Source organism: Anneissia japonica, unplaced genomic scaffold, assembly GCF_011630105.1.
Source record: "Anneissia japonica isolate Jap-2015-1 unplaced genomic scaffold, ASM1163010v1 scaffold287774_len439945_cov178, whole genome shotgun sequence".
Classification (NCBI taxonomy): domain Eukaryota; kingdom Metazoa; phylum Echinodermata; class Crinoidea; order Comatulida; family Comatulidae; genus Anneissia; species Anneissia japonica.
The window spans coordinates 113618-122855 of record NW_022725867.1 but is presented as its reverse complement, the minus strand read 5'-3'; the positions used below and the strand labels follow the sequence as shown (position 1 = coordinate 122855).

Here is a 9238-nt window from a genome sequence, read left to right as displayed (position 1 = left end):
TGTCTTACAAGTAGTACATTGTAATTGACTGTGTGCTTCGGATTGGAATTTCCCCTCTTCACATGGTCTACATTCACCCTTTACCCCTTCTTTTCCGTCTCCACAGGGAAATGTCTGAAAAATGGAGAAAGACAACTTTTTAGTGCGTACGAAGTAGGTATAATTGTTGAGAACATTTACGTCATCACAACAAAGGTAACCAGTGAACAGTGATATCCGGGTAATAAAATGTCCGGACACAAAGTACATCCCTTTATAAAATATCACGTGATTGAAGTTGAAAGACTCACCCCAGTATATTCCATTCCATTTGGACAATGCAAGCAAGTAACACATCTTTGTTCGTTTGTCCCAAAATTTATTTGGTTGTCCTTTGCAAGCTTCACGATACACTGCAAGTACCTTTTTTTTTTGTAAATAATTCCAAAAAGCGAGTATAAATAACAAAAGATATTTTAGATAGATCGTATTAAATGCCTTAGGCCTAGTAAAGCACTGTAATCACTTAGGCCTTAACACGTTGACATTGTTATATTGTTAAGTCAGCCTTTAGTTTACTTCCATAATTTAAAGGTGAATAAAACACTATAATTATTCTTATTCTTCATTTGGCAATTTGACAGCTGGACGGGAGGGCCTGGTCTCTAAGTAAACTTAAGTACTATAACGTACGTCAGAGAACCACTTCCATCCAGTAATTACAAAACAAATAATTAGAATTTAATATAAAATACATAACTTTACAAAAAAAGTCAGTAAAATTTAAAAAGTGGAAATAATAATAATAATAATAATAATGATAATAATAATAATAATAATAATTATTATTATTATTATTATTATTATAATAATTATTATTATTATTCAATATTACTATGACCATAATTATCATTATTATTGTTATTATTATTACAATAATAACAATAATAATATTTAGTATTATCATTATTATTGTTATTTATCACTATAATAATAATAACAATAATAATAATTATTATTATTATTATATTCAGTTGATGAGGGATATGAACAGGTATGATTTGAGTCTTGAGGTGAAAATTGAGAAAGGATCAAGGACGAGAGAATTCTTTAGATTATTTGGGAGGTCTCAAACTGCTGTGGCCCCCGCCCCGCGTTAAAAAATCTAGTTCCACCCCTCTATAACATGCATTGTACATTTAAATAAACCTTATCTTTGTTTGAGCACTTCAAAATTATATCGCAATGTTAATAATTATCGGACTCATCACACTTATAGATAGCTAAAAAATTACCAAATAATTAGATGAGAATTGTATCTGTACCTTATTCATTAAGCTGATAATGACAATTAACAGGACACCGATCAGTTGTCGAGAGTCCATTATCTACCACTGAAAGATCAATAATAACAGGATATATCCATTAGACATCAAATAACAACTACTGATGAAGTTGCAACATAGGCCGAGCCCCGGAGAACATGAGGAAGCCGATGAAGGTGGGGCTGAATGTCGGGGAGGGGTGATGGGCGCACGTTCTTTTTGAAGGGACCCTTTTCAGCTAATCATGCTTAAGTACGTTACCCACCTGTACCTCACTCGATGCTACTATGATTCTATAACTGCCCTCCCTGGCTCCCCCGACTTTTTTTACATATTAGTAGACTCTAAAATCGATTAAATAAGCCTTTGAAAACCCCTAAATTTTCGGGGGATTCGCCACAGAATAACTTTCGAAGCCTTTTTTAATATACAGGGTACCTGCAATATGCAACTATGACATGTGTCATTAAATTAGTAATATTTCATCTACTCACAACATAATCTTTGACAACAGTGGTGGCGCCAGGACCTGCCCAACGGAGGGGCTAAAAGCTCCGTCTTTGTAGCTATGCATTGCGCGATATGACATAGAATCAACCTTTCTATGGAATTGTGTATCCATTTAATTATCTCAAAAAAAAAATTTAAAAAATAGTGATATAAGTGGGGAGCGGGGGGGGGGGGGAAGAGCGTCGCAGGCGCCCCCCCCCCCCCCTAAATCCGCCCATGGTGGTGGTTTGTTGTTACTGTGGAAGTCTGAACCTCAATGGAAAATCTATTGGCTAACATGTAGGCTGTAATTACAGTGGCAAGTCAAGCTTTAAAAAGGGAATCCCCATTACTGGCTTCACCTGATTGGCTAAAGAGAATCACACAGGACTCGCTCATGACAGCTGTACAGTGTTTGTTGGTGCTGTTTGTTGGTGCTGTTGTTGAAGATGGTCAATATTGGAATTTTCTAGAACCGTCTACTGCTTAAAGTACTTACAATCTGTTCTATTTTCTATGTGGTACAATAGAGTAGCTTGCTGGCTTTAGCCACTCTTCAATATTATATAGTTTGGACGCCGTAGTTAAGGAAGCCTATCCTGCAGTCCATACATATAAACTGCTTAAGTGTATTTTTTCCTCTGCAAATTTGCAGGACGGTGTTTGAAGAGACGTGGGGACATGGGGAAGTGACAGGCGCAAAGTTTTTTTCAGGGGAAGAACTCCGCGTAAAAACACTACTTCCATCTTCTGTGTGTCATAGGTTCGTATTTCACCTGACCACCACTCAAATGCTAGTATGATTGTATCATATTGACTAGTTGTCTACATTATTCCTTTTTCTAGACTAACTTCAAAACTATAGGCTTACTACTATAAACATACCAAAGTCACACTGTGCCTACAAAAATTACAGAGTAATAATAATTATAATAATAGAAACACTATTTAAACAACAATAAAACGATAACTCAAAACTCACCAGAAGTGACGATGGTGTGTTGATATGTTATTGTCGTAAGCCTTACTGAATGGAAAATTTAATCACTGCCAGTGACAGCAGCAGAACAATTGACATGCGTGTGCCATTCAAGCGTATGGGGAATCCCCAATTACAAAATTCTACTCAACCAATCAGGTGAAGCCATAAACACAGCTATGACATGATACTCATGACGTATAATTCGCTCATGGATGGTTCGAAAAACTGTACGCCAAAGGTAAGGTAGGTAGGCCTACAGGCTTGATTATAGCCAGCCAATCAATAATTCCAAGGCGTAGTTCAGCCTACCCTGTTGTTTATAACATAGACCCCAACACAGCGTTTTAAGAAAACATTGCTAATGTATCAATCAATCATAGGATAATTTTTTATCGTTATATTTTTGCACCGTCGTCGGGGTTCAGAATCATTGTAAAATTATTGTCATTCATTAGTTCGCATATTAATACTATTTTAATGATTAATGATCTTTATTATGTATGTACAACGTAATAAACTGACAACACCAACAATCATTAAGCCTATCAAAAATTATGATTAAACACAAGAGGAAAATCAGGCAAAATGTCATTCCGGTTATATTCGAAAGTCGGAATTCAGTCTGGCTAACTGCCAAGATAAACACTATTCACACCTGGTAACAAACGGAAGCTGGTACAAGTATCAAGTATAGTAGGCCTATAGTACGGTCAATCTATGACAAAAGCATAATGAACCTAACTAATTGCAACAGAAATAATTTTTACAGAATTTTTTCCTAAAATATTCATCATAATAACATACTAAAAGTCCGAAAAAATTAATTAATGTACATCTGTGAAAGTATTCCTGGGCTCCTCTAGTATATTGTAATATGACTGCTACCTGGTATGGGAAAGTTGATATTCATTCATAGCCCAGTGAGGGCATAATCCTTGTTGGGAATATTCCTTCGCATGGCGAAGTAATAACGTAAACTTACTTGAGGTAGACCTACAGGGGTGGCGTCAGGGGAGGGGAGGAATAATGGTAAAGCCATCCTCTACCCCGTTGACCACCATTCGTCAGGGAGAAAATAAGATATAGGCTATGTGTTTTCTACAAAACATTAAACTATCTATAAATTATTAGATAGATTAAATATGCCTTTGAAACCCTAAATTGTTCGGGTGTTCCAGTTTCGAAACAACAACGGCGGATCCAGAGATTTTCTGACGGGGGAGGTGGGGACACAATATGAAATCCACGCCGACACGAACACCCCTCCGCCCCACCATGGTTCGTGTCACAATGTGAATGAATTTATTGTTAGGTTAACTTCACACTTGTTAAACTCAATGCAAATTAAGTTATTTCACCTGGTTATGCAAATGAGAGATTGAGAGTGCGAGTCAGAAAGAAAGGGATTAAGCAGAGAGTTTTTGTTAAGCCTAATTTAGTGAGGTTTTGTATGTGCATTTTATGTGCGACTTGTGAAGTCTCTCAAGAGAGCAAGATTTGGTATGTAATCTTTGAAGCCTACATAAAGTGAAGTTTTTTTATGTGCTACTTGTGAAGCCTCTCCTAAGAGAGCAAGGCTTGGTATGCAATCTTATGTTTGCTCTGCTGGGATAGGCAAATTATTGGACATTGATTACTGTATCCTACAAATTGATTATTGTGTCCTGTGTGGATCGTCTGAATATCCTGCGTGGACCAGCAAAACTTTGCCTTGTGTGGACCAGCAAAACTTTGCCTTGTGTGGACCAGCAGAACTTTGCCTTGTGTAGACCAGCAGAATAGTGTATCCTGTGTGGATCATTTGATTACTGTTGTGGGTGGACTGTATGGTTATTTGTGCCGTGTGACTTATGACAAGGTTAACCTACCGATGCTTGTCCACTGTATATTATAATAGGCCTTAAACGTACACATACCGTATTTGTTCGAATAAAGGCACCGGCGCTTTTATTGTTGATAATCGTTTTTAAGGTGGTGTTTGTTTGATCGAGACATCTATTCGGGGAATGTATGTTTATTTATTTTGGTGTAAAATGGATAGATATGTACTGTACTCAATTTCTCAAATAAACAACACTTAGGGCCTAATGGGAAACTACCAGTGGCGACGCAGGGGGAGCAGGGGGAACTTCCCCAGATAATTTCTTTCCCCTCCAGTTTCACCATCCCCCTCCCAAACAAAAAAAAAACAAAACAATACGTCCGGGAGAAAAAATGTTATGTAATATTTTCTACATATTAATAGACTATCTGCCTATAAAATCGATTAAATAAGCCTATGAATTCCCTAAATTGGAGTGCTAAATTATCATTTTGGGGAGGGGGGCGGCTTTTCCCAATGGGACCGCTTTCAACGACGCCCGACCACGCCAACTTCAGGTCACCCCAGCATATTTCCTCCCTAATTCTACCTTGTTCCTGCTTTCCCCCCGCCCCCCCCCCCCACTTAGACAGACTCTGGCGCCGCCACTGAAACTATGTAAACAGACAATTGCCGTCAAAATGTGTTTGCGTAATTCTACTGAAGTAGAATAAATCCCCCCCACTACCAGGAAGTTTATTCGAGGAAGGAGTTTATTCCAAAATGAGGCTCGGAGGGGGCATTTATTCGAGGGGTATTTCAATTAATTTTTTTCAATTTTCTTAGGCCTATACAATGTACCCTAACAAATGGGCCATAAACATATTAAAAGAATATTAAGAGATGAAGACCAAACTTAATCTGCTATCAAGTGGTTTCCCTTTAAAAAAAAATATACTAAAACAAAAACAAAAAACAGAAAAAAAAACAATAAATATAATACATACATACCTTTAAAAATCTATAATAAATATATCTGCTTAATTTAAATTATGTATTTGTATTATCAGTAGTCAAATCCAGCTTATATACGGTAACTAAATACGATATATTACACGTTTTGGTGTATTTGGCGCTATAGTTATTATACAACATGCTGACTCATGGATTCACCATTGAGCTCTTCTGAGGTAACACATTGTTGTTGAACAGCTATTGTGCGTACCTCTAATGAAGCATAATATACTAGTTACTTTTTTCCATTTGAGTACTGTAGTTTTCCATATTTTTTTTCCATGACGAATTTACTTCAGCGATAATGTTACGTGTCAGTGGTTGTCATTCTAATGTTTGAATAATTCGTTATTTTGTTCTACTCAGCAAACATTAAATAAATAAAAATCGTTCGAATGAAATTAACAAGCTGGTGGTAATGATGCTTCTGATGAAGAAAACGTATTTGATATCATTATGACGTAAGCGAACGTAGTTATTTTGATGACGTACGAGTACGATAAAATATTCAGTCACATTGTTGCCCTGTGGTTGCTATACTGATGGTTGGCATCTAGCCATCAACAAAAAGTAGCCATTGAACGATTTCCGTATATTTTAGTTAATGCTTTGTTGTTTTACGCTTGCCAGTTGCCAACGGAATTTTCCATGATGAAAATTCATTTGGAGGGCAGTATTGGGGTAGGCCTCTCAGGTTTAAATGACTCATATGCAAACACAGAGGCAGTGAAAAGCCTGACTGAAGCGGCCGATTAAGTTGTAAACAAATGGAAAGAATTAGTATAAAATGGCTAACTTAGAGCCGGTCTATGTACATGTATATTATAACAAATTATAATCATTTTAGAAGTAGTAACTTGTGTGGAGTAGAGTCGGAATTGTCATTAATCGTATAGAAAACTAGAACGATTGCATCAGAGACGTGTGGTATAACTTGTATTGACAAATCAACTAATCGAAACAGTAATAGTACATCGCAATTCATGAACTTTCTTTCCTTGAACGTGATAAATTTGAGGAAGTATTTAAAACACGGTTACCAGAGCGATACTGTCTAGAAGAGAATTCACCACTAACCTACAATAAATGTCATATGATGATCGAAGAAATAGATTTGGAAAACCAAACGATTGAGAGGAAAAATGAAAACATTAAACTTTTTTTCAAGGATAATCTATATTCGATACAGGTACAGTAGCACTGAAAAAAAAAACCAAACAAACTTGTGTGTGTGTGTGTGTGTGTGTGTAGAACACACAGAAATGCAAACAATTAAAACAGACACCGTCCCTTGTTTTGACAAAAAGTTTTCTTTTGAGACAAGCTTTCACTAAGAGAAAATATAAAGGAATTAATTATTTAATAGGCCTAATTGTAATTAGCGCATTATAAATAAGTGTTGTGGCAGTTTTATCATTAAACCACGGTTTAAATTCATGCTTATTTACACAATAATTATTAGAAGAAACTTTTTAAGTCGTGCTGACAGTGGTACCGTTATCACTGAAAAAAAAAATGTTGCGGAAAAAAGATCATCGTAAAATATTTCTAAGCATTTGTATTTAGGTTTCCTTTAATAATAACGAGCATTGTCACGCTATGCGATTATTACATATCGGTCATTGGATATACCTGTAAATCAAAATTGTAGTTGTAATCAGTGCATTGATGTTTTGATCTAGATACCCACTTATACCAGGGATATCCGAAAAGAAGGGCCGACCGAGGGACAATCCTACCCTCATATTAATAATTTCTTTAACTAATAGATATTGTTCTCCTGAAGAAGATTGAAGCAACTTAACCGAAATGTCGAGGCATTCTCCACAAACATCAAAACTATCAAGTGGTGTATCGCATGCATTCAATATATTATTACTTTGGCATGCAAACCCTTAAAAAATATTTCTTTTCCTTTATTTTTTCATTTTTTTTCCCAAGGGGATGGTGATGGGGGTTGACGGCCCGGCCCCGTCAATCCACCCATGTACACTCTTGGATGGATAGAAAAAGCCGTAGGTTAATGCAATAACATAACCATTAAACAAATGCACAGTGAGGGTACGAGACTGATCTCAAATGTGAGACCAATTCGTAAAAGTGGCCTACCGTAGTCGCGCGATTAAGCGCCCCGTTTGAGTAAGCGCCAATCTTGAATAATCCAATCAATCCTGGGACTGTCGATGTTGGCATGATTTGAGGTGTGGGAGGAATCACATTCTCCTTTAGTCAATATCAAAATGAGGATATTCGGTTTATCTTGGACAGATGAGAGCTCCAGACAGTGTATTTCCAACTTTCATCTTCTTACATTGTCTATAGCCTAGTCCTACTCATTTTCCTTTAACACATTCTCATCTGAGTTTTCGTAATACTGTAGACTCACAACATTCTTGTCATGACAAGCCATGCTCTCTGGACGATTATCTTTTCCGCTGCACCACCATTCGTAATTTTCGGTTTCCTGATGTCCTTATATACCGGTAATCGTTTTTCATTTAATATGTGCTTCTCGAATTTAATAAGTTCTCATGAGAACCACTCGATTTTCATCTATTTCCATAAGCGCCCCTCAATTTCCACATTTTTTTTTTCATAAGCGCCCCGTTCGAATAAGTGCCGCGTTTGTATTTAAGATTATTTTTCCACTGATAAATGTACCACTGCCAGCATCGACACTGATTAGCTCTAGAGAATCTTAGCATAAAGTTAGTATTCTTTCTTTTTCTTTATTGTTGGGGCTTTTACAAATCTAATTTTCGATCGACAGATTATTGTTCCGCTCTAGTCTATAAATGATTTGGTAAACGTGTTAATATACTTCCTTAAAATTTATCACTTGCCGGAAGGAAAGTTTTTGTTTTTTTTGGCGATGTGTATAGTTCCGATTGTTTTTCAGTACATCCGTCTCTGATATAATTGCCATATACATTGGATGAATACATTTTACTTTGACCTAAATCGGCCTATATTCTCACTAACGAATTTCGGTTCGACTTAAAAAAAGGTTTTCTCTAATAATTATTGTGTAAATAAACATGAATTTTAACCGTGGTTTACCGTACTCACGCAAATAAGAGCCCGGGCGCTTAAAATATTTTTTGCACTTTCTGAGAGGGGCACTTATTCAAACGGGGAGCTTATTTAAACGGGGGCGCTTAGAAACACAGAGCGGAAATCGAGAGGGACGCTTATGGAAATGAAATTCGAAGGGTTCTTATGGGATCTTATGTTATCTAAAATAGGCAAATTAATTGCATAAATGATTTTTAATTTTTTTTTTTTTTTGGTCTTTTGCATTGTACGGCACATTAAATCTTTAAACAAGATAACCAGGATGTCATTCATTTGCGATTAAGTTAATAGAAAACATGTACCGTGATAATAATGATAATCGTGGGGTTGAAAAGAAGCACATGACAAAATCCCGTTTCACTTTGAGCATGCATTATCATGATAAAGCCATTAACATTATGATAATTGCATGGAGTACAGTATGCGTGGGCGTGTAAACATTTCACGTAATAACCTAGGTTCAATAATGAAACCGAACCGAAGTTTTCAAAACTATAATAAGGTTGGATTATAGAATTGTATGCCTATGTTTTTTATTTGAGGTTTTGGATTATGATTCTTTGTGGTTTGCAA

The 9238-nt window shown here is 36.3% G+C and overlaps 1 protein-coding gene across 1 annotated transcript in view; it reads right to left on the bottom strand.

Annotated features, from left to right (window-relative positions):
• LOC117112961 (tumor necrosis factor receptor superfamily member EDAR-like) overlaps positions 1 to 9238 on the bottom strand; it is a 21487-nt gene that overhangs the window by 4391 nt on the left and 7858 nt on the right. The window lies entirely within an intron of this gene.